This window comes from Carcharhinus amblyrhynchos, chromosome 2 (assembly GCF_965287045.1).
Source record: "Carcharhinus amblyrhynchos chromosome 2, sCarAmb.v2.hapA, whole genome shotgun sequence".
In the NCBI taxonomy this organism is placed as follows: Eukaryota; Metazoa; Chordata; class Chondrichthyes; order Carcharhiniformes; family Carcharhinidae; genus Carcharhinus; species Carcharhinus amblyrhynchos.
Genome location: NC_137325.1, coordinates 26,867,900 through 26,877,018, shown reverse-complemented (window position 1 = coordinate 26,877,018; position 9,119 = coordinate 26,867,900).

Below are 9,119 nucleotides of genomic sequence, written 5' to 3'. Positions count from 1 at the left end.
TTCATAAATGACCTGGATGAGGAAGTGGAGGGATGAGTTGGTAAGTTTGCCAAGAACACGAAGGTTGGTGGTGTTGTGGGTAGTTTGGAGGGATGTCAGAAGTTGCAGCGAGACACAGATAGGATGCAAGACTGGGCGGAGAAGTGGCAGATGGACTTCAACATGGATAAACGTGTAGTGGTCCATTTTGGCAGGTCCAATGGGATGAAGGAGTATAATATCATGGGTAAGACTCTTAGCAGTGTAGAGGATCAGAAGGACCTTGGGGTCCGGGTCCATAGGACTCTTAAATCAGCCTCGCAGGTGGAGGATGTGATCAAGAAGACGTATAGTGTATTAGCCTTCATTAATCGAGGGATTGAGTTTAGGAGTGGGGAGATAATGCTGCAACTTCATAAGACCCTTGTCAGACCCCACTTGGAGTACTGTGCGCAGTTCTGGTTGCCTCACTACAAGAAGGATGTGGAAACTATTGAAAGGGTGCAGAGGAGATTTACAAGGATGTTGCCTTGATTGGCTGGCATGCCTTATGAGGATAGGTTGAGGGAGCTAGGTCTTTTCTCCCTGAAGAGATGAAGGATGAGAGGCGACCTGACAGAGGTTTATAAGATGTTGAGAGGTATAGAAGAGGTGGATTCTTGGAGGCTATTTCCCAGGGCTGAAATGGTCGCTACAAGAGGACACAGTTTTAAGGTGCTGGGGAGCAGGTACAGAGGAGACGTCAGGGGTAAATTTTTCACTCAGAGGGTGGTGAGTGAGTGGAATTGGCTGCCATCAGTGGTGGTGGAGGTGGACTCATTGGGAGCTTTTAAGAGACTTCTGGATGAGTACATGGGATTTAATGGGATTGAGGGTTATAGATAGGCCTGGTAGATAGGGATATGATCAGTGCAACTTGTGGGCTGAAGGGCCTGTTTGTGCTGTAGTGTTCTATGTTCTAATGCTGTCAATGTACTTGTATGAAACAAGCATTCAGCACATCATTCAAATTGTGGGAAGCACACTGAAAATCATCCATACTCTAAGTTCCAAGCAAAAATCATGAAACTGCTATACCCATGGCGTTTGCAGAACCTTTAGAAAAGTTAAATACTGAGGTGCAATCTTATTCAGTCATGGCAAAATGACAGGTGTGATCTATGAGGAAACAGATCAACAGGACAGATAGAAAAAGTGATACTGCGTTCATAAATTACAAACATGGATAGAAATCTATTTCCCAAATACCTCCTGAAGTCAACAGCCCTTACCATGAACTTCCACGATATGTTGAATATGGATCTTTCCTCGTTGATGAAATTTGAATTGTAGGAATAGATCATAAGTACCACTGTCACTGACATCTAAATTCAAGAATTCAATATCTGTGGTCTGTTTATTGTATTTCAGTCGGAATGTAAAGTAATCAGGTATCTCAACCTTCGTTACTGAAATATCATGCTTCACAATCATATAGCGTCCTACACGACTAGTAAACCACCAAATAAGCAAACTTAGGTTTGTACTCGATCCACCAGGGAATCCATTCAATAAAAGAGGGGAAGATCTGCCAACAAGATGGTGGTAATGCGTTACCAACCAGGATGCATCGTTCTGCAAATAAACTACAGAAAACATTGGATCTGTTCAGTTACTTGGAATCGAATATTACACGAATGCATTGAACAGAATAATTAAGGCAGACTATTGCAGAATCTGGACAGATAAAAGAACTGAACTTCAGTTCATTCTTAAATACACCATCTACACTAGTAAATACAGTAAACTAGGCACTTGGAGGCAGAATCAAACAGAACGTCTGCAGAAAGTCACATTACATATCAAACTAAATGTAAGCTGTAACACAATGGGAGGAATTTTCCATTCCTGCCAGCAGCAGGTTTCACAGCGAATTGGAATGGAAAATTCTGAGACAACTTAAAATTGAATTTCTGCTGGCAGGAAACCAGATTAGAATTCTTCCCTCTTTGCTTGCACGGTGGGTCCAAGATAACATACAGAACATAAGAAATAGGAGCAGGAGTAGGCCATCCAGCCCTTCGAGCCTGCCCCGCCATTCAATAAGATCATGGCTGATCTGTCATGGCTCAGTTCCACATTCCCGCCCTCTCCCCATAACCCTTAATCCCCTCTCTTATCAAAAAACCATCAACCCGCGTCTTAAAAATATTTAGCGAGGCAGCCTCCACCACTTCAACGGGCAGAGAATTCCAGAGATTCACCACCCTTTGAGTGAAGAAGTTCCTCCTCAACTCCGTTCTAAACCGCCCCCCTCTTTATCTTGAGGCTGTGCCCCCTAGTCCTACTGTCCTTTCTGAGCGGGAAGAGTCTCTCCACCTCTATCCTATCCATCCCATTCATCATCTTATACGTCTCAATGAGATCTCCCCTCATTCTTCTAAACTCTAACGAGTACAAGCCTAGTTTATTCAGCCTCTCCTCATAGCTCAACCCCCTCAACTCCGGTATCAACCTAGTAAACCTCCTCTGCACAACCTCCAAGGCCAAAATATCCTTGCATAAGTACGGCGGCCAAAACTGCACAGAGTACTCCAGCTGCGGCCTCACCAATGCCCTATACAGCTGCAGCAAGACCTCCCTACTTTTATATTCAATCCCCCTTGCTATGAAGGCCAGCATCCCATTTGCCTTCCTGACCACCTGCTGCACCTGCAGGCTGGGTTTTTGCGACTCATGCACAAGGACCCCGAGGTCCCTCTGCACCGACACCTGCTGCAGTTTTTCGCCACGTAAGTAATAGTCCTTCCTACCATTATTCCTACCAAAGTGGACCACCTCACACTTGCCAACATTAAATTCCATTTGCCATTTTCTGGCCCATTCGCCCAGCCTATCTAGATCCTTCTGCAGACTCTCCACACCCTCCGCGCAATTTGCCGTTCCCCCAATCTTGGTGTCATCAGCAAATTTCGACACCATACACTCGGTTCCCTCCTCCAGATCATCTATATAAATTGTAAATAGCTGAGGCCCCAGCACCGACCCCTGGGGCACTCCACTAGTCACCAAGCGCCAATCCGAATAGCACCCATTAACCCCCACTCTCTGCCTCCTATTTGACAACCAATCCTCTATCCACGCTAACACCCTACCCCCAACTCCATGCCCCCTTACCTTCTGCAATAACCGCTTGTGAGGTACCTTGTCAAACGCCTTCTGAAAATCAAGAAAGACCACATCCACCGGCTCTCCTCTATCCACCGCCCTAGACACATCCTCATAGAACTCCAATAAATTTGTCAGACACGACTTCCCCTTAACGAAACCGTGCTGCGTTTGCTCTATCAAGCAATTCCCCTCAAGATGCCTCGCTACTTCCTCCTTGATGACGGATTCTAACATTTTACCCACAACAGACGTTAAACTAACCGGCCTATAATTCCCTGCTTTTTGCCTGGCACCCTTCTCAAACAACGGTGTAACATTAGCCGCTTTCCAATCTTCCGGCACTTCCCCGGAATCCAGCGACGTCTGGAAAATAACCACCAAGGCATCCACTATCACCTCCGCCATTTCTTTTAGAACCCTCGGATGCATTCCATCCGGTCCTGGGGACTTGTCCACAATCAGTCCCTCCAGTCTGTCGAGCACCTCCTCTCTAGTAACAAGAATGTCATTGAGACCCTCCAGTCCTACCACCTTTCCATCGCTAACACCGGCAAATTATTCACGTCTTCCTCCATGAAGACCGAAACAAAAAAGTTATTCAAGACCTCAGCCATTTCCCCATCCCCTACCACTAAGTACCCCTCTCATCCTCTAAGGGTCCAACGTTCACCCTAGCCAGTCTCTTCCTTTTTATATATTTATAAAAACTCTTGCTATCCTTTTTTATATTAAGCACTAGCCCAGCTTCATAGTTTCTCCTACCCTTCTTTATCAACTTCTTTGTCAATCTTTGTTGACATTTAAACCTCTCCCAATCCTCTTCTCGCCCACTACTCTTAGCTCCTCTGAACGCCTCCGCTTTTAATTTAACACTTTCCTTCACCTCCTTCGTTATCCACGGCTTATTACCTCTCCTCCTACAGTCCTTTTTAACCATCGGAATAAATTTCTGCTGAGCACCAAGGAAGATCTCCTTAAAGATCCTCCACTGCTCCTCAGCAGACCTACCTTCCAACGCGCTCCCACAGTCAACATTCGCCAATTCTTCTCTCATCCTATTGTACTCCCCTCTGTTCAAACAAAGGACGTGTGTCCGGGAACCCACTTTCTCCTCCTCCATCTGCACCAGAAACTCCACCATACAATGATCACTCTCCCCAAGAGGATCCTTCACCGCAAGGTCCCTAATTCTACCCGCCTCATTACGTAGCACCAGATCCAAGATAGCTCACTCCCTCGTCGGCTCCAACACACACTGTTCAAGGAAACTATCCCGGCAGCATTCCAAGAACTCCTCCTCGAGCCCACCGCGTCCAACATGGGTCGACCAATCAATAGGTAGATTGAAATCTCCCATAATTACGGCTGTTCCATTCCTGCACGCCGCACTTATTTGCGCGTTAACAGCCCACCCCACCTCCAGATCATTATTCGGGGGCCTATAGACGACACCCACCAGTGTCTTCTTCCCTTTGCTGTTCCTAATCTCCACCCACAATGATTCCACGTTCTGCTCTTTGGTTCCTATATCATCCCTTGCTACCACCCTGATGCTATCCTTAATCAGCAGAGCTACGCGCCCCCCCTTTTTCCTCCCGCCTATCCTTCCTAAACACTTGATACCCCTGGTCATTCAGCTCCCAGTCCCTGTCACCTTGCAGCCACGTCTCTGTAATGGCCACCAGATCATATCCATTTGTGCTGATCTGCGCCACCAGCTCATCCACTTTATTCCGAATGCTTCGCGCATTCAGATAAAGCGCCTTCATCCCAGCCTTCACCTGGACCCTATTTGCCAGGACGCCACCAACCATACTCACGCCCCCTACTCCCTTTATTACTGGGACATCCTCGGCCTCCTCCCTTACCTGTACCGTCTCCTTAACTTTAGACCCCGTAATGTCACCTACCCTCGCACCCTCCCCCCCTCCTAATTAGTTTAAAGCCCTGTCTACAGTCCTATTTACTCGATTCGCCAGGACTCTGGACCCAGCACGGTTCAGACCAACCCCATCCCGCCCGAACAGGTCCCACCTACCCCAATACCGGTGCCAATGCCCCATAAATTCAAACCCATTCCTCCCACACCAATCCCTGAGCCACCCATTCACTTCCTTAATCTTATCAGCCTTACGCCCGTCTGCACTCGGTTCAGGCAGTAGCCCAGAGATAACCACCTTGTCGGTTCTACTTTTTAATTCCATTCCCAGCTTTTCATACTCCCTCCCCAGATCCTCAGTTCGCATTTTGCCTACGTCGTTGGCACCCACATGTACCACAACGACCGGATTCTCACCCTCCCACTCCAGGTTCCTCTGCAGCCCAGATACGACATCCCGGACCGAGCACCAGGCAGACAACACACCCTTCTGTGCACTTTGTCATTGTGACAAAGGACAGTGTCAATACCCTTCACCCCACTATCCCCAATTACTACTACGTTCCTTTTCACCTTCTCTTTGCCTATGTCCTGCTGCATCACTGTACTGTGTGCAGTTTGCTCACCAACCTCACCTCCCTCGTTCTCGTCCAGACTGGAAGCAAGAACCTCAAACCTGTTATGCAGATTGAGAGGCTGAGGCATCCGCTCCCCACCCCCCTTCCTCCGCTCCCCACCCTCCTTCCTCCGCTCAGCAGCCCCCTCTTGTTCCTGACTCTTAGAGTTAGCCAGTCTAGGGGGGGTGGATGTCACTTGCACCCCATTGACAATGGCACCCTCTCTCCCCCGATGAGCCTCAGTGTCTGTAGCTCAGAGGCCAGCTCATCTACCTTGAGCTGGAGCTCCTCCAGCAACCTGCACTTACTGCAGACATGGTCACTGGGAAGGACCCTGGGGTCCACCAGCTCCCACATCATACAGAAACAACACATCACATGCCCCTCCATTATTCACTGTAGTAGTGTTGAAAATTTCCACACGAACCTACCTGGCCCTTTTTCCCCCTAAGCCCTTTTGATCCTATGCCCTAATATCTCACTCTGCTTCCCACTCACTCCGCTGCCGCTCCAACGCTGCCCGCTGTCTACACCAGGCGTCCTTTTAAACCTGGCGCTGTTATAAAGCTTGCTCCCCCACAACTCCCTGCAATCCACTCCCTTAGAATTCTTAAAGCGGTAAATACAAAAAGCCCGCAAAAATGCTTTTAAATGATTTAAACAGTTCTACAAGGTAAGTTCTTACTACAAAAGTGCTTTAAACTTATTTAAACAGGTTTTTAACAGGTAATTTCTTATCTGTCTCTCTGCTCCTTCACTTGTCTGCTCCAGCAAACAATGGAAGGGTTCACCGATGAGTCAGTTTTCCTGCTAATTTGGGCTGGGAATGTAATTTGCATGCATAACCATGTCATGAATGCTCACTGAAAATGCTACACATCCAAACTGCATCCACCGTCGCAATCATGCACCATGCCAGTGAGAACTTAGACCAGTAAAAATCACATTTGAACAGCGTGCAGCTGTTCGTTCTCACCTCAATCGTGGCTTCAGAATGACTGAACATTAACACCCTACCATTCAATCCATGAAGGCCGCATGGGAGTTCAATGGGCTATGATGGGGTGGGGCATGATGGGGTGATCAAGAGTACGGAAGCTACAGCCTGACATGGAAGACTACAACGCAGGCACAGAAAAGGGTGGTTGGGAATTGAACTGTATAAACTGTAGCAAATCCAGAATGGTAAGAGATCATGCTCAATTCTGTGCTTGGAATTATGCACAAGTGACTCTCTCTCCAAATTATCTGGCAAATCGGGAGCTAATACATCTGCCCACCACCAACTGGCATGTTCAAAGATCTGGCAAACTTATTTAAACACCACTGCAACACATTCATATCACTCTTTCCAGCCCGTCTGTCATCAGGAGATTGTCTAAGGTGTCATCCAACCAGAACAATAAGGCTACCACCCTGAAGGCAACACCACTCAGCTTCAGCCACCAGACCTTCAATGCCTTTGTCAGTGGAGCCAGGCAAGAGGGATGTCCTCTACCCCAGGGATGACTCTAACAAGCACCCAAATGTTGTCTCTTCAGCATGGGAGGCTGATCCCAAGAGGACAGCACTGTTGTCAAATTTGCCGAAGCATCACACCACTCTGCCTCTCCATCGGCCTCCCCGCCTCACTCTCCCCCTATGTCCTTCCCCCCGCCTCACTTTTTCCTCACCCTCACTGTTCCTCTCCCTCCAAACTTTCCTCTCTCCGTTCTCCCCCAGCCACTCCTTCCTTGATCTATCCTTCCTCTCACCCTACCTCTCTTTCCATTTCCACTTTCCTCCCTTCATTCTCTCATTTCTGCCTCCATTGATTCCTGACTTTTTCCTTCTTTCCTCTTCCTTCTCCATCCTTTATCTACACGTACATATGAACTAGATGCAAATCTAAGCCACTTGGTGCCTCGAGTTTGCTCCGCCATTCAATCAGCAACAAGATCATGGCTGATCTGACTGTAACCTCAACTCCACATTCCTGCCTACCCAGAAAACCTTTCACAACTTTTTTAATCAAGAATCTATTCACACTGCACATAAAATATTCAAACAAACACTCTGCTTCCACTGCCTTTTGAGGAAGCTCCAAAGACTCACCACCTTCACAGAAAAAAATAATTTCTGCCTTAAAATAGCAAACACTTTTTTTCGCTATTACCCATTATCTAGATACTTGACAAGAGAAAACATCCTCTCCACATCCACCCTGTTAATATCCTTCTAGTTTTAATCAACTCATCTAAACTCTAGTGGATACAAACCTTCTCTAATCGCACCTCATAAGACAATCCTTATTAATTTCATAAACATTCTGTGAACTGTTCCTAATGCATTTGCAGCTTTCCTTAAATAAGGAGACACAAACACTGCATAATACTCCAGATGTGGTCTCACCTATGCCCTGTGTAACTCAAGTATAATGATGTTCCTATATACTGTATTCAGTTCCCCTCACAATAAATATGATTGTAATAGCGTTTGTTCAGTCTGTGACTACCAGGGAGGTAACTTCAAAGTAGTCACACCAAAGGTAAGCCACAGGAATAGTAGGTTTTTTTTGACGGCCTGTACAACCCATGCTCCAGCACTCAAGTAGCTGGATGGGTAGTTTCCCGGGTAAGTCACTTCACCCTCCGGGTAACCTGATCTGTCCTCTTAAAGGGGCTCTGCCCTGCAAATATAACAGCTTGCCTAATTGCTTGCTGTACCTATCTGCATAGTAGCTTTTTGAGATTCACTCGCATGGACACCCATATCTCTCTGCAACCTCCCACTATTTAAATAATATGCTTCCTGTTTTATTCTTCCTGCCAAAATAGACAATTTCATGTTTTTTGATGTTATACGCCATTTGAGAGATTTTTGCCCATTCAATTAACCTACCTATCCCTCCTTCCTCAATCTTTCCTTCCTCTCCCTCCCACCCACCCTCAATATCTACTTGCTCTCTCCTCCTCCCACTTCTTGCATTGCCCTCTTCTTCCACTCTTATTTTTCCTCACTTCCTTCCAAACTGTGGCCCATTGGCACTTACCACTTCCTTCAGATACCTGAAACTGGCGAACGTGTTGTCCAGTCTGTCCAGGATCATCTCTGTGGTAGTTGCTTTCATGCATCTCACCTCTGGCCACCTTGAGTATGCATCCACGGCCATTAGTAACACGTAGTTTTCCACTGGCCCAGCAAAATCGACACATTCCCAGTCTTTTCGGCCATACTTAAAGATGCAATGGCGACACTGGTGGTGATTTCTGACTTTGGGAACATGCTAAATATGTTCCTGCGTCTTCTTCTACGATAGTATCAATTTTTGGCCACCAGACGTTAACATCTGGCCACTTCCTTCATCCATACCCGAGTGTCCTTGGTGTAGCTGCTCCAGCACCTTCTTCCTCTGCGTGGTTGGCATAACAACTGGCCTACCCCACAGCAAGCAGCCATCCTTTACCAATATCTCCCATTGTTGGTTCAAGCACGGCCTCAACTCAGTCCTCCTT